The 26,253-nt window shown below is 47.1% G+C and overlaps 1 protein-coding gene across 1 annotated transcript in view; it reads left to right on the plus strand.

Annotated features, from left to right (window-relative positions):
• CA10 (carbonic anhydrase 10) overlaps positions 1–26,253 on the plus strand; it is a 569,229-nt gene that overhangs the window by 198,747 nt on the left and 344,229 nt on the right. The window lies entirely within an intron of this gene.

A 26,253-nucleotide genomic window follows, 5' to 3' on the forward strand; every position in this document is an offset into this window, starting at 1 on the left:
TTCCTTCTGTTGTACCCAAGTATGAGTTTGGGGCCAGTTCAGTGGTCTCTAACAGGAAGCTTTCTGCTTTCTGGACACAGGGGTAGGGGGAGCATTAAATTAGAAAGCCTCTAAGCCTCTTTTGTCCTAAAATGACAAAGTTCTGGGACGTGGTAGCGTCTGCAGATGGACTGTCACCTGGCTCCTGCTTGACGGCCATCTGCTGAGAACAAAGCAGAGGACGCGTCCGGCCCATGGAGAAGCCTTCAGAAAGAGGTGGTAGGCTTGTGAGAAGTGACCCCTCATTGGCATTCCAGACAAACGGCCTTCAAAACGATGCTAAGTGCTAAGGAGTCCATGGGATTCTGACATGCGTCCCTTCGCTTTGCTCAACCACACAGTAAGCTTTCAGTCAAAATCGGCCCTGGCCTTTGAATCAGGATGTGAGAGAAGAGGGCGCTTTGTGACCCAGGACTAGAGCGCTCTAATTTTTCCACATCGCTTGTCATCTCTGAGCCTCGGTTTCTCTCGCTGTCAAGTAGACATCACGAAGTTTCTATCTCAGAGGTCACCGTGAACACGGGATACAGTAGACGTATCCATTAGGAGGGGGGATGCTCTCAACAGATGTGAGAATGTCACACGGCTGCTAAAATCCGCTTCCAGCATGAACTCAAACAGCTCTTGGAGGGCAGAGGGCATGGTGGGCGCAATGCCAGGTACAGGCCTCAATTTTACTTTTTCAAGACTGTTTCAGATGGAATTGCACCCCAGCAAAGGAACATTGAAATCTGAACCGCTGAACCTATAACTAGGATCCTGTTTGGAAAGAGGGGTTTTCCTTGGTTAGGTCATGGAGGTCATAGCAAATCCCTTCCCATTGGGCTCTTGCAACAAGAGCGGAATAGGTGTGGGTGCAGCCACACAGGGGGAGGCCCTGTGTCACGGTGGGGACAGATGCATCTAAAAGCAGCAAAGGGACCCCAAGGATTGCCAGCCCTCGCCAGAAACTACAGAGGCCCACCGAGGGAATCCGCACCACCAGGACCCTGGTTAGGCCTTTGAGCCTCCTGTCCTGTAAGGAAACGGAGTTCTGTTCTTTGAAGCCCTGCAGCCCCTCTGGAGGAATTCTGTTTCCCTAGCCCTAGGAAACGAAGCAGTCAATGTTTGGCAGTGTCCCCACCAAAGAAATGGCCTGCTGACTTGCTTTCCTCAAGATCACAGCCACGAAAAAGCTGTGGGGCTCTCCTCGGGGAGCGCCATGGACGGAGGGCTGATGGCGCGGTCACTAACAGCAGCGCCATAGGCACTGCGTGCTACATGCGTTGTGGGGTGGTAGCTTGGAGGGGGCTGCCCACTGCTGCTGCTTCTCCATCCATCTGCAAGTGCATGCATATTTCCGCTTGGGGAGCAACAAAACGAAAGGCTGTGTCTTGAGCTTAGGAATGTACCAGAACCAGAGTCAGCAAGCCAGGGACTTGTTTCTGCTGCTCACTCTACCGGGAAGCCCTGGCCCATTTGCTTTACCTTTTTCCCACTAAAACAAAACAAAAGCAAAACAACCAATGTCAGAAAAGTTGGACCAGGTTATTACTTAGCGTTCCCTTAAGACCCCATTTTTAATTTCAACTTTTAGCCCAGGCAACTCCACCAACGCTGGGAAATTATCCACGTTGTCCAACTTCACGTGAAAGAAAGTCGTATCTTAACTCAGCACGTGTCCGTCTGTGCAAGCCAGCCCATCCTGGCTGTGATGGAAAGCCGAGTTCCATTTTCATACCATTGACAGTTAATTTCCTCTGCTTCCCAAACACCGAACATCACAAGGTTTTGACTTGTAGCTCAAGACCCTTAAAGCCACATGAGAACACTCTTATTGGTGCCACTCTATATAGCCAGCATTTGAAACCGGAGCCCCGTGCACATGGAAGCGACTCTGTTTACAAACGGTTTCCTCCTGGATTCAGGACTCAGCAGTTCCTCACTGCTTCCCATCTCCTGACCAAGGCCACCTCAGCAGGTTCACCCAGGATGCCTTCAAGATCGCTTTCTGTTCCGTGCATCTCAGGCCCAGCTGCAGTTATTGATAAATGCAGCATAAAAGGAACTCAGACAGGTGAAAAATGATCAGGCTTAACCCCGAGTAAAGTCCCGGGCATCTTGAATAGGTATATGGTAATTTAGAGGAAAGCCATCCCTCACGTTTTCACACAGAAGACAAAAACAAAGGCGTTTCTATGTGTTTCTGATTTGAAAAGAAAGATCCATGAGCCAGGCTGTAAGTGTTGCTGTCACTGAAGACGAGGTCACATTGGCTTTGGGCAACCAAGCCCTGGAGATGATGCGTTAATTAAATAATGGGGCACAGCATGCAAATGAAATAATTGAACTGGGAATGGGATTTTGAGTGATTTTATTCTGCTGTGAGTAGGGAGAAGGTGGCTGAGCCAAGTCAGTACTTCCTTAGGCAATTTTTGTATCCCTCGCTGGGAGAAGGGCAGGAAAGTGCTTACAGCAGAAATTTGGGGGGAGAGGAGTGTATCTGGTAACGTCAAGGCAGCGCAGAGGCATGAATTAATGAGGACTTTTTCATACTTGGCTCAGTATCTGTGGGGGCCAGGATGACAATCTCACGAGAGGTTTGATGCCAGATTACACTCCTTGTGATTCTGAAATATAATCCAATGCCCTGGGAGTCGGTGAAGAATGATATGTATTTGTTTCTCGGGCTGCCAGTGGCCGTTGGGCGGGCTCTGTGGCTCCCAGCGACTCCTTGGGCTGCGTCCTGTATAAAGTTTTCGCACTGATCTCCAGGCCTTTCTTCCGAGGTGCCTCTGGGTGGGTTCAAGCTGCTACCTTGTGGTCAGCGCCAAGCACTTAACTGTGATGTGCACGGCTTTGCGATTTCCAAGGTGGGATGTGCATGACTTCAGGCCCAAGAAAAATAAAGTATTCCTTTACCTATCTGTGTGCGGGCTTGAGTGCCGGCTAGGTGCTGGTGCTGTCCTCAGGATGACAAGCCCTAGTGGCTAGCCATTTGTGCCCTGGGCATCCTAACTGCAAGGTTAGCAGTTTGAAACCGCCAAGTGACTGTTCGCCAGGAGAGAGATGAGCTTTCTGCTCCCATACAGTTACAGTCTTGGGTGCCCCTCGGAGAGTCAGCCCTGCCTCATAGGGTTGCTGTGAGTTGGAATAGACTCTGACCGTGAGTGAGTGAGCAAGATATGGTGTTACCAGAAACCAGCTTTATCTCATCCAGAGAAGTCCTGGTGATGCAGCTGTTACAGTGCTTGGCTGCTACCCCAAAGCTGGTGGTTCGAACCCCACAGCCCCTCTGCAGGAGCATGATGTGGTAGTTCGCTTCTGTGAAGACTTTCAGCCGTGGAAGGCTGGGAGTCAAATTGAACTACATGGCAGTGGGTTGGGTTTGGGTTTGGACCTCCCCTGTGGGCGGGAGCAAATATGCAAATCCAGAGAAGGCTGCTGCTGTGGATAAAGGAGCCGGTTACCCAACAGGAGCTAGGGCCTTGGGAGAGAGAAACAGCCACATCCAAATCGATCACCAGGCCTCGAACATTGCTGAACAGTCCAACAGTGGGTTTCCACCCTTCTGGTTCTTCAGCCCTCTGTGGGCACCTTCCCTTGGCTCCTGGGAGCCAGCAGGCAAGGGATGTAGTTGCGGCAGCCCACGGTGGTATCTCTTGGGGCAGAGGGAGAGGCGAGAAGGGAAAAGGGAATCACTGTCGAGAAAAAGGAGAAGAGCCAGTGTACTTGCTCTGGAGAAAAATTACAGCAGGAAGGGCGTTGAGAGGGCCACAGGGAAAGGCGTTTCAGTTTCAACCGAGCTGTTAGGGGGAAGGCCTTCTGAGAGAGTGACATCCTGGCAAAGACCTGAAGGAGAAGTGTCAAGCACGGAAACGCTGAGGAGGGAGCACGTTCGGGAGGCCCGGATCGGGAAGGAGGCTAGGATGGCTGCATCTCTCGGGGTTGAGGAAGAGTAGGAAGGAATGAAGGTAGCAAGGTGCTAGTGCATAGTGTCTTGGGGCATCTCGAGCACCAGCAGTCGCCACGCATCTATCCGGTTGCCATGCTGCAGACGCTATCCCACTGGCGTCTCATCTGGCAACGGGCTCTCCCCCATGGTGGACAGGTTCAGTGGCCACTCCAGACCAAAGTCATGTGGAAGAGATGCCTGGCAATGAACTTCTGAAAATGAGCCGAAGAGAACCCAATGGGTCACAAGAGTGAAGCTGAGCCGGGAGGGTGAGTGCCGTGTGCTGGAAGGCACACAGCATACACAGCGGTCACGATCGTGGACGAAAGAATGGCACTAGGGTGACAGTGGGGCAGGACCAGGCCGCTCTGGGTTCTGTTGTCCCAGGGCACCATGAATTGGAGCCCACCTGACAGCAACTACCAACCACAACAACACAAGGGAGCTTCAGATAGGTGTAGAAAAGTGGAATTCAAAAGATCGTGGACTCTCTTCACGTCCTTCAAAATGTTTGCAGAAAAATGGAATTCTAAGGCCATGGTCTCTATTTTTCCTCATACTATTAATGATTGGTACAAGAGTGCGGTATCCATATGTCACTTACGGATGAATAATCATGTATGGAGTGACAGACTAAATCCTCTGCTACATTTTTCACTGATAGGCCTATGCTGTCCCTGAGATGGGGCATCCGAGGTCTGTGAATCCAGGGCCCAGTTCATCGGTGAAGGTACACCGTGGTCGCACGGGGGTTAGGTGTTGGCTTGCTCACCACACCATTGGCAGTTTGGTCAGCCCCACCAGCTGATCTACAGGAGAAAGAGGAGGCTGTCTGCTCCCATGAAGGTTTACACTCTCCGAAATCCCGTACCAGATCCCTATGAGTTGGAATGGACTCGGTGGCAGTGGGAACTGGGTTTGGAAGGTCACAAAATACAATGCAGACCTTGAGTTTATTCTCCCTAAGCTTCTCTTCCGAGCTGCTCCCATACATCGTAGCCCCCTCATGCTTCCTCATGTGTTGAAGGCCAGTGCTCACTAAGACTCTGTCTGGCTTTCATACTAAGGGAGCACTCTGGGTGTGGGGAGTTGGGGCCCCATTCTGAGACCAGACTTGTTGCCTGTGCCACAAGACTGAATCCACACCAGCACTAAGTGGAACTTTTGACAATGAAATCAGGTGTGGAAATTTCAAACATATGTGCAAATATTCAAACCCCGTCATTTTCTGACAGGTAGTTATGGTTTGATTGAAGACAGAGGCACAGAGATAAAATTAATTCATGAATGAGCTTGAAAAATCGAAGTGTAAATGAGACCATAATTAAAGTTTTTACCAATTCTTCCCAGCTGTGGTCTTTAGTGTGAGTTATTTTGGGTTATATTTAGCTAGAAAGTACAATTTTAAATAACATACTATGTATGCCTTTGAATTACACATTATCTACACGGTGTCTGCTTCAAACGGTGGCAGAGGCACCGGGGAAAGAAAGTAATCGCCTCCTAACAGTATTCAAGTGATTTCAGCCCCTGCAAAATATTGGGGAGAAAAATCCTACTGACCCAACTGCATATCTTTTCACAAAGATAAGATAATCTGTTAAAGAGGAGAGCGTCCTATTATCTTATACCTCGTTAACAGTTTCCTGTACTTTCCTCTGTGCGTTTTGCTGCTGGTAAAAGCACTGGGTTTTATGATCCAGGTAGCACAGACATCTCAGGACAACAACGTTGAGCTACCATCCTCTTCTGAACAAAGACAGACGCTCCATCCCTTCCCTAGCACAATGACGCACCTCGCAAGTCATAAACAAAATAGCAACAATACAGTAAAAGTCTGCATCTCTCCATTAGGAATAATACCCCAAAGCCAAACTCACTGGCATCAAGTCGATGCCAACTCATAAGTTATATCAAATAGAGCCAAGAGAATAGAAACCACATCATTATTCCACCAGAGGTTATTTCAGATGAAATATTAATTGTATTGGTAGTTTGCTCAGGGGTGGATCAATCACTACTCCTAGCAATCCTGTGATGGAGTAAAACTGCCCTGTAGGGTCTTGTAGGCTGCTGTCTTTATGGGAGGAGATTGCCAGACCTTTCTCCCTCGAAAACACTGCGTGAGCCCAGACTATCCACTTTCCAGTTTACAGCTGAGCCCTTAACCATAGCTCCCCCCAAACTGAGGTTCCAAAAGGCAAAAATGTGTGGGGTGGGGGGATCCCGAGATACAGACGGAAGCAGGACGAAGAAGGAGAAAGAGTTGGACTAGAATTAGGCACTTAGCCAAGGAGCGTGGCTCTGCTGGGAAGTCATGGCAGCTCCCGAGCTTTGAGGAGGGTCCAGCATAACTGGGGGCTGGAACTCTGAGGAGAGGCACTCACGGACTGGAGTTGGCATTTTTAAGGGTTTGCAGTGAGACTACTTTGGGTAGTGTGGGAAGGGGGATCTGCTGCTGCTTGAAGCAAGCGCTGTCACCAGGGTGAATCCCTACCGCTGGGGGATGTGCACAGGCAAAGGAAGCAGATGGGAAAGAGCAAGGTCTACGCTGCTGGACTTCGGTTTCTGGATTCCGATCGGGACTGACACAGAAGCAATCTGAGCTAGGAAGAGCGCGGCTTGTTAGAGGCTCAGCTTCCACAACGCAAGTCAGCGTGCAGAAGGGCAAGTTTGAAGTTCAGGGAAACTCCCTTAGTGGGGTAAGTCTTGTTGTCTTAAGTCCCAGAGTCAAAGGAAATTCCTCCATGTCTAAAGTCAACCTCTAGTCCAGCTTGCTGGGCCACTTCTGCAGGACATCCAAAAGGAAAAGGACCCCCCCCCCATTGTTGGTGTTGTGAGGGGCCAGCGAGGCAGTTCCGAAGCATAGCAATCCCGCCCACAGCAGACTGACGCACTGCCCGGGCCCCCACACCATACTCCAGGCTCACAGTGGTTACCGTGCCCAAGCCCATTACTGCAGCCACTGGGCTAATCCCTCTAGGGGAGGTCATTTCCTTTTTCGCCACCCCTCCACGTTCCCTAGTATGATGTCCTTCTCCAGGGACCAGTCTCTCCTGACAACCTGTCCAAAGTATGCGACTTGAACTTTCCCCATCCTTGCCTCTAAGGACCATCCTGGGTATACCATTAACAAGTAACAAATCAAAGAGAAATCTATTTCTCCATGTGAAGGCCCCTGAGAATGAATCTAGATCTATAGGTTTCGTTTTATCCCACCCTTTCCCCCCACCTTCCATTTCTTAAGCTTGCCTAATGTGTTAGGAAAGAGTGTGCTTCAGAACTCCCTGAGAGCATCCCCTTACAGACAGTTGGAAAGGAGTCGTTCTGCGTTACCCTGTTGAGGTTTGCAACCAGATGTATGTGCAAGTTTTTGCAAGGGAAGCCAGCATGTCGTGCCGGCATGCACATCCTGCATCCTCTGGTGCTTCACAAGACATGCTGCATGGGCAGTGGTTCTGAAACATGACACTGCGAGGGCTGCTGGGAAGGAAGGATTTAGTCAGAAAGAGGCAATGTCTTCATCCAGGCTTGAAGGCTGCATTGTGGAAACGTGGCATGCACAATTTTACTCTAGCTCCAATAAGACTCCCCTGTCTCACATTAAGAATTCAGACTATCGTGTCATATTAAGTGAAGTTAAACATCTGTCTGTTTGCTGGAAGAATCATTTCTTTGAGTATAATGTGCCTTTACAATTGAGGAGGAATATTTGCACAGCACTAATAGATTCTGTAAAGAGACCTGCAAGGTCGTGTCTCCATCGATGGGAACATATGCTGTGTTGACAAACCTAAGGTAGGTGAGCTTCTATCAGCGTTAATGAGCCCCATCAAGTCACCCTTGCTCACTGAAAGCGAAGAGGATTTGACACACCTGTTGGTCAAAAACAGACTACATCTTTCAGTACGGATTGTACCTCAACACTAAGAAAATGCCAATCCTCTCAATAAGTAATATCGTAATTAATGGAGAAATGGTTGAAGTTGTCAAGGATTTCATTTGGCTTGTATCCACAATTAATGCCCATGGACGCAGTCGTCAAGAAATCAAAGGATGCATTGCATTGGGAAAATACGTTCCAAAAGACTTCTTTCAAGTGCTACCAAGCAAAGATGTCAATTTGAGGACTAAGGGGCACTTGACCCAAACTGTGATATTTTCAGTAGACTCCTAAGCATACAGAAGCTGGAAAAGGTATCAGTGCTTTGAATTATGGCATTGATGACTAATATAAACATACCGCCGACTGTCAGAAAATCTAACAAAACTATCCTGAAAAGAGTTCAGCCAGAGAAATGTCCCCATTAGTGCTCACATGACAAGACCCATCTCACTTACTTTGGATTCATTATCTGGAGGATCCCGTCTTTGGGGGAGGACATCAGGCTTGGTAAAGTAGAAAACCCCAAACCAAGTGGATTCAGACTCTTAACCTTCGAAGACAAAGTTGACCTGCTTCTGTGGGTTTCTGAGACTGGATCTGCCTAGAAGTAGAAAGCCTCATCTTTCTCCCTCAGAGCAGCTATCGGTTTCGAACTTCTGACCTTGAAGGCAGTGGCCAATACAAAGCCATTGACGCCGCCAGGGTTTCTGTGGGTGAAATAGAAGATCAGCAAAAAGAGGAAGCTCTTTAATGTGATGATTGACACAGCATCTCCAACCATGGGTTCAAATCGCAGTAACGATTTGTGAGGTGAGCTGAGCAGGATTCCCTTCTGTTGTCTGTAGGCGGTCTCATTCTCACCTGACAGCAACAACAACCAATTCTGAACTTTCCCCAATTGCATAGATAAAGATGGTCCAGGAAGTCTCAACAAAGTCCTTGCATTTTTTTCCCCTACATGAAAATGCACCCCCAAATTCCAACTTGGTATTGTGGGAGAAAAAATGCTGGGCAGCTTTTATGAACAAGGTGAATTTTATCTAATAGATACATAAACATCTCTATTTGAGAGAATGGAAGTATTGATTATATATTTTTTGCCTTTACTCTATTTTCCTGCTGTTTATCATTTTCATTTTTCAATTAAGGTAGCTGGCATTTTCTCACGATGGAAGTGTGTGAGTGCACGTGTGTGCATATGAGAGCAAGTGCAAGTGGGCAGAATAAGCGAGCAAAGGGCCCAGTGAGTTTATTTTAATGGGCGAGGAACTGCTTCAAAGGGGCAACGATGGCTGAGAGGAAGGATGTGATCAGTGTCACGGAACTGTACATGTAAACACTGTTGGCTTGATAGATGTTTCCATGTGTATATCCTCAACAGCAATGACAAAATAAAGGAAAAGTGTAAACATAATAAAAGATTTGTTTGGGTGCTGTAGGGTGCTCACTCGGGTCAAGATACGTCATACTTTCCTTCTTGATTGATCTGTTGAGATTGCAGTCCCGGGCTCTCCAGCAGAGCTCCAAACAGCCCCATAGACAGCAAAACGAAACACCGCCGGGTCCTGCCTTGCCCTCACAGTTTATTCTTGTATCTGAGCACAGCGTTGTAGCCACTGAGTTAATCTATCTTGTCAAGGATCGTCTTCTTTGTTCATTTCTCCTTTTCCCTGCCAAGCATGACGTCCTGCTCCAGGGAAACTGGTCTCTCCTGACAACGTGTCCGAGCTATGGAAGATGAAGTCTCACTAAGCTTGCCTCTAAGAAGCACTCTGGCTGCACTTCTTCCCGGACCGAGATGTCGTTGTTCTTTCAGCCATCCGTGATCCTTTCAATATTCTTCACCAACATGATGATTCAAATGCATCGATTCTTCTTCAGTCTTGGGATATTAGATGGATGTAAAATAATGGGTTCTGCCATTGTTATGAGGGTTATTAAAAGAAGGGACATAAGAGAAAGATCAGAGATGACAGAATTTTAGAGAAAGGTAGAAGTCCAGTTTAGAGAGGTAGAGGGGATGTCCAAAGCAAGGGATTCTCATGGCTGGAATGAGTAGAATTTGAATGAGCAGGCCTCTCAGGCCACAGCCACAGTGTGGTGAACAGAATGCTCTAAGACCCATGGGAAATGGCAGAGTCTTCCTTTAGCTGTATGTCCAGGTACTTGAAGAGGCACAAAGGGAGATGTACCCCTTCGCACCTACTGTGTTTCCCCAAAAGTAAGACATCCCCCGAAAATAAGACCTACTTACAGTTTTGCCTCTCACTGAAATATAAGGCATCCCCCTGAACATAGACCTTCCTGGTAATAAGGCCCCCCGAAGCTACCATAACTCTGGACTCTGGACCATAGTGGCGGAAACCGCTGCGCAGCTCACTGTTGGCCACAGCGTAGCCAGAGAAGCCAGGAAATGCGAGTAAATGTACTATAGATTGTTGTACATGGAAATAATGTCAGTAAAAAGAAATTCTTGATACTGTAGGATTCACAGTCTGTCTGGTTATGCTGGTTTGTGATGACAACTACTGTACCATATACAGGTAATAAATTTCCTTTATTTGTTGTTCAACAATAAATGTGTACTGTATTCTTCTTCATGGAAAAATAAGACATCCCCTGAAAATAAGACCTAGCGCATCTTTGGGAGCAAGAATTAATATAAGACACTGTCTTATTTTCGGGGGAATAGAGTAGTAGGTTACTGATTTCATTTTAGGTAGTACCCTAGTAGGTTACTGATTTCATCTAACTATAAAGGTCACAGTGTAACTGGGGGCAATGAGGACCCGTGGGAAACTCTTGATCTCGACAGATGCAAGTATCAGTTCAGCAGGTTCAAAGAGGTAGATATGATAGAGGCAAATGCAAATCACCGGATGTTGTGAGACCGCTTAACTCCAGTTACCACTGACACGGACTCCTGATGGCCCGTGTGTATCAGTAGAACTGTGCTCTATAGGGTGTACGGTGCCTGGTTTTTTCAGAAGTAGATTGACGGAAAAGTGGTGGCCTTTCTTTTTGAGGCCCCTCTAGGTGGTCTCGAACTTCTAGCACGTCAGTTGGTAGCTGAGCACCTTAACTATTTGAACCATGCAAGGACCCCTTATTTTGGATTACACAGGAGGATGAGAAAGTGCCGGAAGGGATGGAAAGGAAGACGTGAAAGAGACCACAGTCCTTGCCTTCTGTAAACCCTGGCACTCCCCTCTGCTCCCCTCTGAGCCCCTGGGTTTTCTGTAACACTGGACACCTTTCCTGACTCGTGGGACCTTTGTCTCTCAGTATGGGGTCAGAGTTGGTGGCACTCTATCTTGCCTCCCTGTATGCCTTTCCATGCCTTATTCCGTTTCTCTTTGTCCGTTTGTCTGTTTTGATTTCTCCTCTCACCCCATTGCCTCTCTAGTGTCATCCCCTCCAGTCCTCTAGCTCATGCTCATCGCAGTCTCGCACTCTCCTGAGCAGTGTGTTTGTAGGCATCTGATCTTAAGTTCCCACTTGCAGTTCAGACTGTCCGATTGTGAACCAGGTGAGTCTTGAGATGGGAAACAGGAGGGAGAGACTGAGGGGAGGCCAGGAGGGAAAGGTGGGCAATGGGACAAGAGCAGCGCTCTGGGGAGGGATGCTTACCAGGCAGGTGAAAAGACGTGGAAACCAATGTAGCCGACCTCCGAATTTCGCAGAAGGGTAGCTCTGCTAAGTGATTTTCTTTGGATCCTTTGCTGACAGTCCTAGGGATGAGAGTGCTGATCCCTGTGGTAAATGGCAGAACCAATTGGTGTGAGAAGGCAGGAGCAAGCTCAGTTTAGATGGGCTTAACTCACGTCTTCCTGAAGGCCCCCGCCCCCGCATGGTATCAACCTTGCTGATCTTCTGTCTCCAGCCCAGCATAACCCTGTATTTGTTTAAGTGGAAGTCAGTGATCGATGACAATATCAGGCATGCTCCATCAGTCTCGAGTTTTCTTCTTCTAAGAAGCAGGAAGGCTCTTGCTAACCAGCAGGCTTCTCGACCCTTCTTTTATGAAGCCTCCACACCCCAGGGAGCTAAAGCTCCTGGTAGTTGCTATGCAGCCACCTTTAAACATCAGTCAGGGGCTGGACCTGCCTGTTGTGTGTTTGTTTGTTTCTAAATCACATGTGCACAGCAGAACACACCTGCCGCTGCGACGGTTTCTACATCTACAAGGAGTGACGCTGACTGCATGTTTCTCACCCTCTTTTTCTGAGTCGCTTCTCCTCCATGACCACTAAGATGACTCTCGAATCTTTCTAGTTGCTGTTGTCAATTTGATCCCATAATCCGTAGGGAAAAATATTTCCAATGCAGACCTTCTTTACTAGGATAGCTAAACTGTTGTTCAGTTGAAGCAACCCTGGTGGCATGCTGGGTTGGGTGCTGGGCTGCTAACCACAAGGTTGGTGGTTCAAACCCACCAGCAGCTCTGGAGGAGCCAGACGCGGTGGCATCTGTAGAGATGTACTCCATAGGCTCCCCCTATAGAGCTGTTCCTGTGCTAACTTTTTCTGGTGGGCATCTGAGTGGGAGTGCAGCGGCATCTTCTTGTGATTTTGTTTGCATCTCTCTGGTGGCTGCGGACACACTGGGCATCTTCTGTTCAGGTGTGTGGTGGCCATTCACATGTCTTCTCTGGCTCACCTATCCACGTCCTTTGCCCGTTTTGTGATCATCATGGGAGTGTTCGATGTCTATATTGGTCATTACGTTCTTATCAGATACACCGTTTCCAAAGATAGTCCCCCAGCCAATAGTAGCCTAGTAGCTTGTTTTTTCACTCTTTTGGGAAAGTCTTCAGATGAACAGAAGTTTTAAATTTGTATGAAGTTCAATGTATTTCTCTCTTGCTGTTTATGCTTTCGTTGCTGTGTTAGATCATCTGTGGCTGGATGCTACACATTTAGGCCCCGTGTTACATCTCAAACAGTAATCTCCACTTTTTCAGCTAGGTTTTATAAATCAGTACGGCGGCCACGTACAACTCACAGCAGCGCTCACCATTCTTGGGTTTATTATGATGCTAAGTTACAAGGCAGGTGAGAAATGCTCAGATACAAATGTTCAGTCAAAGACATGCTGTCAAGTTCCTTCCGGGCTGCTAAGAAATGCCCCAAAGGCATACTTCTCCCCTGGAAGCCTCAGTGGAAGGCACTCAGCTCAAGCTCCATGGGTCAGCGGATGCAGCTCCCTGTAGTAAGTGACAAGAGGCACCTCACACTCCAGGCCAGCCTCTTGCCCCCAAGCCCTCGTCATTCCTTGCTCTGTGGGCCAGGCAGTCCACACTCCTCCTGTGAAGTCACAGGCAGATCGCTAGATCCACACCTCCTCCTGGCCCTTGCTGAGACGGCGAGACCCAGGTGGATGGCAATCATAGTTAATCCTGTTAATAATTAATCACAGGTGAACCCTATTGGTATTTTCTCCCACTTTCTTACCTTGACCGATGCAGGAAAAAGTCTCTTGGTGAGAGTTAGAGATTTTGGCTAGAGGGAGCCACAAATCCTTGATCTTTATTGAATTTGTTTTGGTGTATGGTGTGAGGCATGGATCCTGTTTCATTTTTCTCCAGGTGAAAACCCAATTTTGTCAGCACCAGTTATTGAAGACATACTTCTTTGCTCATGGAAATAATTTAGCATCCTTGTAAAATAAAAAGAAAGAAAAATCAGTTGATCCTAAATGTGTGAGTTTCTTTCTGGACTCTCCACTGGTCTATATACATCGGTTGTTTGAATCTTCCAATTATTTGTTTCCTCCTCCTTGGTTTTACTTATAATTAAATAGACTCCGTAATCAATTAGGAGGAAAACCAGACAATTAACTAAATCCCTATTAGCTTCTCATTTTCAAGGGTAGGGATAGAAGGGAAGAGGTATTTCTCAGTATAATGTGTAAGTGTGTGTGTGTATACACACACATATATATCCATATATATTTTATATACTATACTCTATATTCTATATATATTTATATTGCTCAGTGTGTTTCCTCTTTGACAATTGTTAAGTCAAACTACTTGTTTCTCTCCTTCCTTACATGTAGAGACTTTTTTTTAAATCACTTTATTGGGGGCTCCTACAATTCTCATCATAATCCATATATACATCAATTGTATAAAGCATACTTGTACCTTTGTTACCCTCATCATTCTCAAAACATTAGCTCTCCACTTAAGCCTCTGGCATCAGCTCCTCATTTTTCCCCCTCCCTCCTCCTGCCCCCTCCCTCATGAACCCTTGATAATTTATAAATTATTATTTTGTCATGGTCTTACACCATCCAACGTCTCCCTTCACCCACTTTTCTGTTGTCGGTCCCCCAGGGAGGAGGTTATATGTAGATCCCTGTCATTGGTTCCCCCTTTCCGTGTAGAGAGTTTATCACCTGCATTTATTCCTGGGTGCACGTGTATGATCCCAGTTGGCCCATAAATTTATCAAGTGGCTGCAGGGAGGAAATAATCTTCTTTCTTCCTGTCCTTTGTTAATTAAGAGAAACGTGATCAGAAACTTAATCTCAGTTTAACAGAATATAATTCTCTAGAGAGTTGCAATTTGTCCTGAATAAGCAATCTTATTACCCCCGCCCCTGCCTCTTTTTAATTGTAGGGGCTACTTCTGCCTGTTGGAAGCTTGGAAACACAGGTACACTTGCGTATCCATCCCCATTCTGCTGTAATTCTCTCTGCAGGTAGCCCGTATTACGTTTTGGCTCTAAGGTTTTTCTGCCCGTGCACATTGTTTTACATATCTGAGACCATATTCCATATAAAACTTTGCCAAATAGTTAAAATTTATGTTCCCGACTGCACAAATATTCTTTATGTGGATGTACCTAATTTACTAAGCCATTCCCCTATTATTGCTGCACATGTAGATTGTTTCCAGTGCTTTGTTATTACGAATTATGTTCTGGGGAATACCACTATGCACAAATCGTATTTCGGTTGGTGATGCAGTTTGCGTTTCTGAGCTCGTAATGAGTGTAACCCTTTCCAGGTGCAGTGGGGGTGGTCTGTACCGAAGCAAGCCGTGGAGGGCGGGGCCTCTCAGGGCCCACATTGGGTCCACCCCCCTGTTCTGGGCTGAAGTGTGTCCCTCAAACATATGTGTTACAAACCCCAGCCTCTGTGGCTTTAACTCTGGCGCACGGTGGTTAAGCACTCAGCTGCTAACTGAAAGATCACTGGTTCTAATCCACCAGCTGCTCCTCCAGACACTCATGTGGCCATCTGCTACGTGAGGATTTACAACCGTAAACCTACTTTGTCCAGCAGGGTGGCAGGGAGTCAGAATCCGCTGCAGGCTGGCCGTGGCTGTGTGCTTGTGGCAATGACCTCATGTGGGAATGGGCTGTCTTGATTGTGTTCATGAAGCAGCAGGAGTGCATGATGGCTCTTGAGTGAATGTCTTGCCAGATGTTAAAGGAACAGATGAAGCAAACAGAGGTGGGAGAAGCCAAATGCCAAGCCACCCGGAGAGCCGGAGGATCCCAGCTTCAGAGACAAAGACATCTCCTAGCACCCATAGAGAAAGCCTTCCCTTGGACCCAGCACCTGGGATTCCGACTTTTAACCCCTAAAATGGGAGAGAAGAAATCCCTTCACCCACTTTCCATATTTCTATGAGTCTTCTGGCTGCCATGAGTTGATTCTTACCCACAGTAACCCTACAGGGGGCGCCTAAGACTGTGGATGTCTGAGGGAGGAGGCCGCCTCATTTTCCTCCTCAGCGAAGCGGGCGGGTTTGATCTGCAGACCTTGCTGTTAGCAGTCCAGTGCTGGAGCAGCACTGCATAGCTAAGACAGACCCCAGGGCCCAGTGTCTGATCACCACCCGGGCCCAGTGTCTGATCACCACCCTGCCCCGGCCTTGTGGCGCAAGGGGAAACACAAGTGCAAACTGTGTTCCTCTCTTGCACACTCTCCGGTCCATCTTAGTGAATATATAGTTCTCCTTAGAGTGACTGTTTTTTAATCGTTTCTTTGACATGTCATTCACATGCCACACACTTCAGCAGTTGGGTCACATCAAGCAGCTGTCATCACGACTGCCAGCCCCAGAACACAGTCTTCCCTCTTCTGCTCATTGCTTCCAGCGTCCCCCTTCCCTCTCGTCCCTCCCAGCTCCCAGCCAGCCATTCATCCAGTTACTGTCCCTGTAGATTACCTTGTTGTAGTCTTTAAATTGTGTTCTTGAATTTTTATTTGTATATGCTCTTACCTTTAATAAATCATTTTATTAGGGGGCTCTTGCAGATCTTAAAACAATCCATGTGTCCATTGTGTCAAGCATATTTGTACATATGTGGCCATCATCCTTTTCAAAATATTTTCTTTCTACCTGAGCCCTTGATATCAGCTCCTCATTTTTTCCTCTCTCCCCCTACCCTCCCACCCTCATGAACCCTTGATAAATTATGAATTATTATTACTGTATAAACTCAACTGTAAGCTGAGTTTTTCCAGCACATTTTAATGCAATTTTTGTGGTAAAATTAGGTGCCTCGGCTGATATTCAGGTCAGCTTATGCTCGCGTATATACGGTATTTTGATATCTTACACCTCCTGCTGTCTCCCGTATTGCAGTTGTTTGTTCCTGCCCGGGGGTGGGGGTGGGGGCGGGTAATAAGTTGATCAGTGCAATTGGTTCCCTCTTTCTCCCCACTCCTTCCCCCTACCCTCAGGGTATCGCTGCTCCCATCCTTGTTGTTACCATTTTAAGGTCGCATTGCCGAGCTGGTGAATTTGGCAAGCGTGCTTTCTCCATTGGCAGTCATTTCACTGCCTGGCTTTCCTCGGGAGTAGCCTGGCTGCTTGTTCATAAGGTGCACCCAGGTCCCACCTTCGACTCTGGGCTGGGCTTTCCGATCAGCTTGTCTGCCCGGACTCCGTGTAAGGGCTGTGCTCCGTGAAGGAAAGAGCTGGTGGAGGGGGACAGTATAGTGTGGTGCGGGGGAGAGACGCCAGAGCTTCCCTGCCTGGCTTTGCATCCAGCTCCATCACTTCTGATCTACAGCACTTTCAGCAAGTGGCTTCAATCTCCCATGCCTTCGTCTCCTGGTGACAGTTAAAGGCGCCAGTGCAGCTAACTGTGCTTGCTAGAGGACCTAGGATAGAGTCAATACTTGGGAAATGTGTATCATTCCATAACAGCAGGAGGCCACCTCTCTCTTTGTGGCACCTTCCAAAGACCGTAAGGAGCTCTGGTGACACGACAGTGACACGCTCATCAGAAAGTCGGTGGTTCTAATCCACCCAGCTGTGCGGCAGGAGGAAAACCTAACCGTGTGCTCCAGTCAAGGTCACAGACACCTGCCCGGATGGAGGCCATGCCAACTCACGGTGGCCCTGGAGGGCAGAGTAGAACTGCCCCTGTGGGTTTCCAAGGCTGTAAATCTCTTTAGGAGCAGACATCCTCCTCTCTCTCCTGTGCATTGATTGGTGGAGCCAAGCCACTGGCGTTGCAGTTAGCAACCCACTGCGCCACCAGGAGTCCAGCCGGTAAAGATGGGAGTCTAGGACACTGCGTGGGATGTCATCCCCGTCAACAGGTGGGTCTCTCTCTGTTGACTGATGGCACCTGACAGCAGGAGCAAGGACCTCTGACCTTTTAACTGTTCATCTTCCCTATTTCCCTTTTCAAACATTCACCTATCTCATCTCTCCTATGGTAACCGGATACCACCGATGATGAGAGCTGCTTTCTGTAATTTTTCTAAAATTAATGCTATCACTCCTCTGAGTTTCCACGGGTGTGTGTTTGTAATCCCTTGAGAATCCATCACCCTGATTGCTTCTGGATCTAAGTTGTTGCTTCTTGCTTTCTAGTCGATGAAAGAGAGAGTTAAGGAGTCGCCTCCTTCTGAAAGAAGAGTATATATCCATATTGTATATACATGCTCCTGCTTTGTGGCCCAGAGGTTGTCTGAGGGGTTTTTGTTGAACTGCCAAATGGTTGATGAATTCTTACGTCTCAAAGTAGTGGAAGCCAGCATGCTCTGAGATTGTGCTTTAGGTGCATCTCCCTCTACGTGGACAGAGGCAGGGGGCAGGAGCGGGCAGCCCTGTGACCGAGTGGAAGCCGAGCACTGGCCCTTTGCAGGAGAAACCTTCAAAGATGTGGTCACCGCTGATTACATTGCTGAGCAGTCTTCACTGGCTCTCTCAGGCATCCTGCCTTTAAAACTCAAAATACCATCTTAAGCTCTTGTTATCATGAGCTGGTTTTTCCCTCGGGGCACTTCAAGTTCTTCTCAGTCAGACCCGGAAGCAGCCAAGTAGAATGAGGAAAGCTTCACGTGTGTTCTCTTGCAAAAAGCAGAGGCCGGACTCGCATGTCCCAAGCCACTGATTTCGAGAGTCGTCTAAGCTAGAGCAGTCTGTACACGGGAGCAGAGCTCAGACCACCATGCATTGGCCGGGATACCCTGTGGAGGCTGCCAGTGGGAGGATAGTTTGTCAAGCACAGCACTATCTTCCTTGGGAAGCAGCGATAACGGCAAAGGCCAGCCTCCGTGCTGTCTGTCTGAGCAAGCATTACAGGGATGCGTTGTTTGTGACTAGTACAGGGACATGAGTGCTTGTCCTGCCCACGGAGAAAAATTGTACTGAAATGCCGAGACCCATTTTCAAACACACTACAAAATGAACACCCCAAACAAACAAACCAGGCTGTCCACTCAATTCAAATTCTTGGTCAACCCCATGGGTGTCACAGTACCATGACACTCCACAGAGATTCCAAAGAGGTGGCCTTTTGGAAACAGTACTAGGTATTTCTTCCAAGTCATCTCTAGGTGAGTTCACCATGCCAACCTTCTCAGTGAACAGCCCACCGTGTAACCAGGGACACCTTCTGATACTGCAATGTAAGCATGAATATGAAAGAAACTGGGTTAGTCTAGGTTGACTATTGAAAAAGATTCATAGACACTCATATGGGTGTAAGGGAAAACTTTATATCAAGAGCCATTGTACATTAAGCGAACATCCCAGCCCAGTCCAGATCAAGTCCATAAGTCAGTTATTAGCCCATATGTCAGATACCGGTCATAATTTCCTCTTCAGACTCACACAACACATGTTATGACACTGAATGCAGGAAGATCACAGGCCAGCGGGTGGAAAGTCTTGTGGACCCAGTGGCAGTGGAAGCATCTCAGCACTGGCAGGGGTCTCCACGTGGCCCCTTCAGCTCCAGGTCTCTAGCGTAGCTAGCTGTCTTGTAAACAGGAACGTCTCACAGGGAATGAATTTGTGTCCCGCCTCCAGCGAGCTATTTCTTTCCTTAGCACCTGCAAATGAGGCCATCAAGCTGCAACCTAATTGACAGGCTAAACGCCACCCCTTCACTCTTTGTAGCCTGAAACTGATAACAGATGATGTAACTCCCACAGAAACCCAGAATGTGAAAGAGATTTCATAGCATGTTGACCTTTATCTCTAAATATTTACTCAGTCCTCTGTGCAAAAAGAGAAATCCCTTTAAAAGTGGAAAAGCTGAGTCCCAGAAGGGGTGCTTCTTTTTATGTTCTGAAATCACCTTGGTCCCTGCCAGGATCTCCTGGGGTGGTGCCATTTAATTTCTGTTTCTAATCCGATCCTCGGGTGCAGCCTCTAATCTATCTTTCATGATGGTCGTGATGGGGATCAGTTATCTCCTCTAGAATGAACGCCAGTTGCTGTGTGGTGGATGCTGGCTCTTGGCGGCCTGCCCGTGTATATCAGAGACTAGAACTGTGCTCTGTAGGTCTGCCACGGCTAGGAAGGGAGAGATTGCCAGGCCTTTTTCCACAGTGTCTCTGGTGGGATCACACTGCTAACCTTTGGGCTAGTAGTTGAGCGTTTAACCCATTGGGCCACTCTTGTTTTTGTTTTTAATCATTTTATTGGGGGCTAATACAACTCATCACAATCCATCCATCATTCAGCACTTTTGTACATTTGTGGCCATCATCATTCTCAAAACATTTGCTTTCTACTTGAGCTCTTGGTATCAGCTCCTCATTTTTTCCCCTCCTTCCCGCTACCCCCTCGCTCATTAACACTTGATAATTTATAAAATATTATTTTGTCATATCTTATTCTCTCCCTTCACCAACTTTTCTGTTGTCCATTTCCCAGGGAGGAGGTTATATATAGATCCTTGTAATCAATTCCCGCTTTTCACCCCACTCTCCCTCCACCCTCCCAGTATCGCCATTCTCAGTACTGGTCCTGAAGGAATCATCTGTCCTGGATTCCCTGTTTCCAGTTTTTATCTGTACCAGTGTACATCCTCTGGTCTAGCCAGATTTGTAAGGTAGAATTGAGATCATGATTGTGGGGGTGAGCTGGAGGGAGAAGCATTTAGGAACTAGAGGAATGTTGTATGTTTTATCGATGTAATATTGCACCCTGACTGGCTCATCTCCTCCCTGCGACCCTTCTGTAAGGAAATGTCCAGTGGCCTACAAATGGGTCTTGGGTCCCCAATCTGCATCCCCCCTCTTTACAGTGGTTGATTTCTTGTGTACTTTGATGCCTGATACCTGATCCCTTCAACACCTCCTGATCGCACAGGCTGGTGAGCTTCTTCCATGTGGGCTTTGTTGCTTCTGAGCTAGATACCTACTTGTTTACCTTCAAGCCTTTAAGACTCCAGAGGCTATATCTTTTGATATCCAGGCACCACCAGCTTTCTTCATATTTGCTTATGTACCCACTTTGTCTTCAGCGGTTGTGTCGGGAAAGTGAGCATCATAGAATGCCAATTTAATAGAAGAAAGTAGTCTTGCATTGAGGGAGTACTTGAGTGGAGGCCCAATGTCCTTCTGCTACCTTAATACTAAACCTATAAATATGTGCACATAGATCTAGCTCCTCCCATCCTCATATATAAATATATTTCAATGTGTGCATGCATTTGTTTAGACCTCTATAAGTGCCCATTGCCTCCTAGCTCTTTCCTCTATTTCCTTTGACTTTCCTCTTGTCCCACTATCATGCTCAGCCTTCATTTGGGTTTCCATAATTCCTCACAGTTACATTACTCTTGATCACACCCTACCAGGCCTCCTAGACCTTCCTCATCACCAATTTGGATCCCTTGTAGTTGTTCCCTTGTCCCTGGGTTTGTTAACTCCATTTCTTTTTTCCCCACCTCCCCCTCTTCCATGTCCCCCTGGAACCATTGGTCCTGTTGTTTTCTCCTCCAGATTGTTTACCCAGCTTATCTTACTTAGAAAGACCTTCAGATATAATAACAGGCACAAATGCAAGACAGAGCAAAACAATGCAACAAAAGAAAAGAAAACATCAACAACAAAAAGGCAATGACAAACAACAACAAATAAAAGCCTATACTTAGTTCAAGGACTGTTCTTGGCCTTTAGGAATGTTTTCCGGTCGAGTCTGATGGGGTGCCAAGCCCTGGCCCCAAAGTCCATTTTTGGTATTCCCTGGGGACTGCATTGCTCTGTTCCCCTTGTTGTTCTGTTGCACGCCCTTCGTGTTTTGCCTCGGTGTAGTAGGGTATGATCAGGCGCAATTCCAACACTGTGTCTCCAGTGTTTTCCCCTGTAGGGCTACGATCACCCTGGCTTTTAAATGCTTAGGACATACCACACTCAGGTACACCGAAATTAAAGAAAACATTCAGTATGCTTACTGACTGACTCGTGAAATCTCGTTCCCCTCCTGTTGCTCACTGCACACGTCCTCACTCATCTGCTTCCCTCCACTGACAGCTCCGTTGTCTTGGCACCTGTGGAACTCGGAATTATTAATATGGTCTTCTAGTCATTGCTTTCAACTCAGTTCACTCCTATCGAGTAGAGCCTTGGTGGCATAGGGGTCATGCTTTGGGCTGCTAACGACTAGGTCGGCTGTTCCAAACCACCAGCTGCTCCATGGGAAAATGTTGAAGCTTTCTACAACCATAAAGCGGTACAGTGTCGGAGACCCACCAGGACAGTTCTGCTTTGTCCTGTAGGGGGTTGCCTTGAGTTGAAATCAAGTCGGTGGCAGTGAGTTTGTTTAGTTTGATCCTGGTCTTTGTAATTTCCAACAAATGACTTGGTTCAACCATGCAAGTAAGGTGCTTGTGGCCCACCAAGGGGATTAGATAACTTGCTCATAGCTCCAAAAAGGTGTATCCCTGTGTGAGGCTAGAACTATGCAAATAAGGTGTGTAGAACCCTAACAAAGAGTTGTATCAACCCCTAGGCTTAAACTGAGCCATCCCCGAGGTGCACCAGAGAGTCCTCACTACCGTCAATCCAGTGGAGGTGAAAGCAGAATGGCAGTGTGTCACTTGGATCTAAGGAGATGGTAGGAGTTGGTACAGTGAGTGGACTTCCTGACTCATGGAGGCATGTCTGGCTACTTATTTGTGGAACTGAAGATCTTTCTAACACTAGCCCTCACAGGGCAGAGGCCAGACTGGTCTAAACAGTCTTGAGAACCAGTGGGCTGATGACTCAGAGGCTGAGGGCCAAGGAGAGGCTTGCTGAACTGGCAAGTCTGAGGAGAGCCGTCCTCACCCCACAACTGTGTCTTTAATCATTTCCTGGTCTGGAGCAGGACATCAGGCTTGGTAAAGTAGAGGGCCAGTAAAAAAGAAGAAGACACTTAATGAAACGAATTAACACAGGGGCTTCAAAAGTGGACTCAGACATAACCAGGAATCTCACGTTGGTCAGATGGTACAGACAGCGCAGTGTTTCTTTCTCACTATGGGTCAGTACCAACCTGGCATCACCTAACATCTGCAGCATCTCAATGACAGTGATCTGTTAAAGTTTGACCATCTCAAACTCAAAGGGGCAGGTCCACTCTGTTCTACCAGGTTACTGTGGGTCAGGTTGACTAAATGGAAGTGACTTTGATGTTTTGGTTTGAAATTCCTTGGCTTACTTTCTTCATGAAATACAACCAGTACCACTCTCCTCTTCCAAGTTAGTCCCAGTGGTTATGTGCTTTTTCCTTGGCATTTGCTGTTCATGCCCCCACCGGTGTTCGCGTTGCTGCTGTGTGCCTCTCAAAGCTGACGGGATGCAGTTTTTATCTGCGCTTTAACTGGGTCACATGATTATCCAGACACATCAGCCTAATCAATTTATTTGAAGTTGAGTAGGTGGGAACAATGAATGGATTGGTTTATGGACACACATTGAGATATTCTTCTCTTTTCGGTTTCAATTCCCAGCTTCAACAAAGTAGTTTGAGATTTTATCTGATAAACCAGTAATTGCACAGGGCAGGAAAAATTGCCACCCAAATGCCATCTGATAATGCTTAAACACCATTGTTAGGCTAAATCTTAAAACTCAGACTGACACACACGGCTTTATACCTATAGAACCCTGGCTGTGGTTTATGCCTCCTTGCTATCTTAATTTACACTGACTTTAATCCTGAGAAGTGAAATACTGATCAGAAAATCTTGACAGCTGAATCATTGAGCTCAGTTCTGGGCTGAGTCTGAGATATAGGTGAGAGCAGGTGGGCATTGGGCAGTTGGATTTGGATTCAGATGGGGTGCACTCGCTGTGTGTCTTTGGTTCAGTTTACTCAACAGTTCCAGATTGAGATAAAGCCCATCTTGGGTGGCTATACTAAGTCTGAATGATTTCATGGAAAGCCACCTTCTTCCCATCTCCCATGAATGACACAACCCGTTAGTCATTCGATAAATGGAAAGTGTCCATCCATCTTGTCTAAGGCCTGTTTCTTTTTCTCTGCCCCTTGATGCTCCCTTGTTCTTCTTCAGGGACTGTCTCCTGATAACATGTCCAAAGTACAGGACATGAAGTCTCCCCATCCCTGCTTCTAAGGAGCATGCTGCTTGTACTTATTTCAAGACAGATTTGTTGATTCCTCTGGCGGCCCCTGGTTCTTTCTGGACTCTTTGCCAGCAGTATCATTCAGGAGCATCGATTGTCTTTCAGTCTTCATTCTTGGGGCACAGGGGACAGGGGGGAAGTATAAAGGAGGAGCTAAGAGCAAGGAATCTGGAACCAGACAGCTATCTACTACTACTAAAACAAATAGCCAAGTGGCTGGCTTTATCAAACGGAACTGCATTGTTCTGGGCGATTAGAAATCCAACCTTAGAGTACTGACTGTAGGGGGAGGCTTTCTCTCTGCCAGCCCCCGGGGAAAGGCCCTTGTCTCAGCTGGCCTTCTGCTCCTGGGCAATCTTTATGGGCTTGATGTCTCTCTGTCTGGTCTCTACTTGTCTAATTGCTCTTACTATATCTTGTAAGAGATCCACACAAGACACGCTTTCTACTAGTTCTATCACATTAGCATAGGACTGTTTCATTAGCATAAGAAAGATAACTCATTCCCAAATGGGGGTATAACCACAGACAGAGGTTAGGATTTGAAAAGCAGATCTTCAGGGGTAATGTGGGGGACAAAGTTCAATTCTTAGCAGTGAGCTCGGACTTCATCCTCCTCTGCCCCTTATTCCTATGAAGACCTGAAGAACCAGGGTAGCAATGAGGTCTGCCCCTTAGCCCTTTCAGTGCACTGCGACATGGAGAGTACATCTGATACATGGGAAGCACTGGTGAACGTGGCAGTTATTAAAAGAGCTGGATTTGCACCCAGTTTGACTCACCCAAAATGTCATGCCGTCTCCATTGTACTGCCCCGCCTTGCCCGGTCAACTTCTCCGCGTAGGCTTTGTAGTGGGGACCCAAGACTGGCAGAGTAACATCCCCCCTGAGTGCTCTTTGAGAAAAAGCACAAGCAGCTTCCATCTGATCCAAGTACACAGTGACCTGAAGACAGGAGGATGGGCCAGGTAACCCCCAACAGTCAGGTTTTTTTAATCATTTTATTAGGGGCTCCTATAGCTCTTATCACAATCCATACATGCATCAATGTGTAAAGCCCATGTGAACATTCATTGCCCTCATCAGTCTCAACACATTTGCTCTCCACTTAAGCCCCTGGCATCAGGACTCATTTTCCCCTCCCTCCCAGCTCCCCCATCCCTCATGAACCCTTGATAATTTATAAATTATTAATTTGTCACATCTTCCCCTGTCCGATGTCTCCCTTCACCCACTTTTCTGTTGTCCATCCCCCAGGGAGGTGGTCACATGTAGATCCTTGTAATTGGGTCCCCCTTTTCAACCCACCCTCCCTCTGTGTTCCCAGTATTGCCACTCACACCACTGGTCCGAAGGGAACATCCGCCGTGGATTCCCTGTGTTTCCAGTTCTTATCTGTACCAGTGTCCATCCTCTGGTCTAGCCAGACTTGCAAGGTAGAATTGGGATCATAATAGTCGGACGGGGTGGGGGGGCGCGGGGAGCATTTAGGAACTAGAGGAAAGTTGTAATTTTCATCATTGCTACATTGCACCCTCCCGAGACCCCTCCGCAAGGCGATCTCCAGTGGCCGACAAAAGGGCTTTGGGTCTCCACTCTGCATTCCCCCCCATCATTCACTATGGTAAGATTTTTTTTTTGTTCTGATGATGCCTGATACCTGATCCCTTCAACACCTCGTGATCACACAGGCTGGTGTGCTTCTTCCATGTGGGCTTTGTTTCTTCTGAGTTAGATGGCCGCTTGACCCCTAACAGTCTTACCCCGTACTCCCCACCCAAGGATATGACCATGGTGTAGGGTGCCTAGCATCACTTACAAACTCACGGCCACTGAGTGGATTCTTACGCATAGCATCCCCGTATAGGGTTTCTGATGTACATCTGGATGGGCGCCCAAAATCTCATCTTTTTCTTTTGTGGTGGCTGGTTGGTTGAAACTGCTCACCATGCCGTCAGAGCTCCTTGATGTGGAAAGAGAGGTGTATTTAATGATTCCCATCGTGGTAGCAGTGGAAAATGGCAGTGGTTTTTTGTTATTTATTAAAAAGCCCGATCTTACAAACTATCATCAATGTCACCGTACTCAAAACAGCATGATGTTGACAAAGAAAGAGACAAAGACTAAGGCGGAGCCATCTAGAGAGGCTGGCGGCAAACTCCGTGTACACACATGGAAAGGGAAGATGTGATGAAAAGTGGCATTCCGTTTGGGAGGGACAGGCGATCTGTTTAATAAAATGTGCTGGCCCGATTTATTTTTCTACCTGGGAAAACTCTTAGCCCTTGTATTTTAGCAATTACAAATACTCTACTTAGGTTTAAAAGACGAGAGTGTAAAATCTATAACAATAAATATATATTTAAAACCTCTAGGAGGATACTTATATAATTTTGTGGTCAGTGATACCATCGTGAGCAAGAGAGAAAACCATGAAATGTTATAAAGAAAATATCAATAAATACTATCATATAAAAGTTTTAAAAGCCTGACATCCCACAATACTAAACACAAGAATAAAAGCAAGAGGACACACTAAAAGGAAATATT

The sequence above is a fragment of the Tenrec ecaudatus genome, chromosome 10 (assembly GCF_050624435.1).
Source record: "Tenrec ecaudatus isolate mTenEca1 chromosome 10, mTenEca1.hap1, whole genome shotgun sequence".
Lineage (NCBI taxonomy): Eukaryota > Metazoa > Chordata > Mammalia > Afrosoricida > Tenrecidae > Tenrec > Tenrec ecaudatus.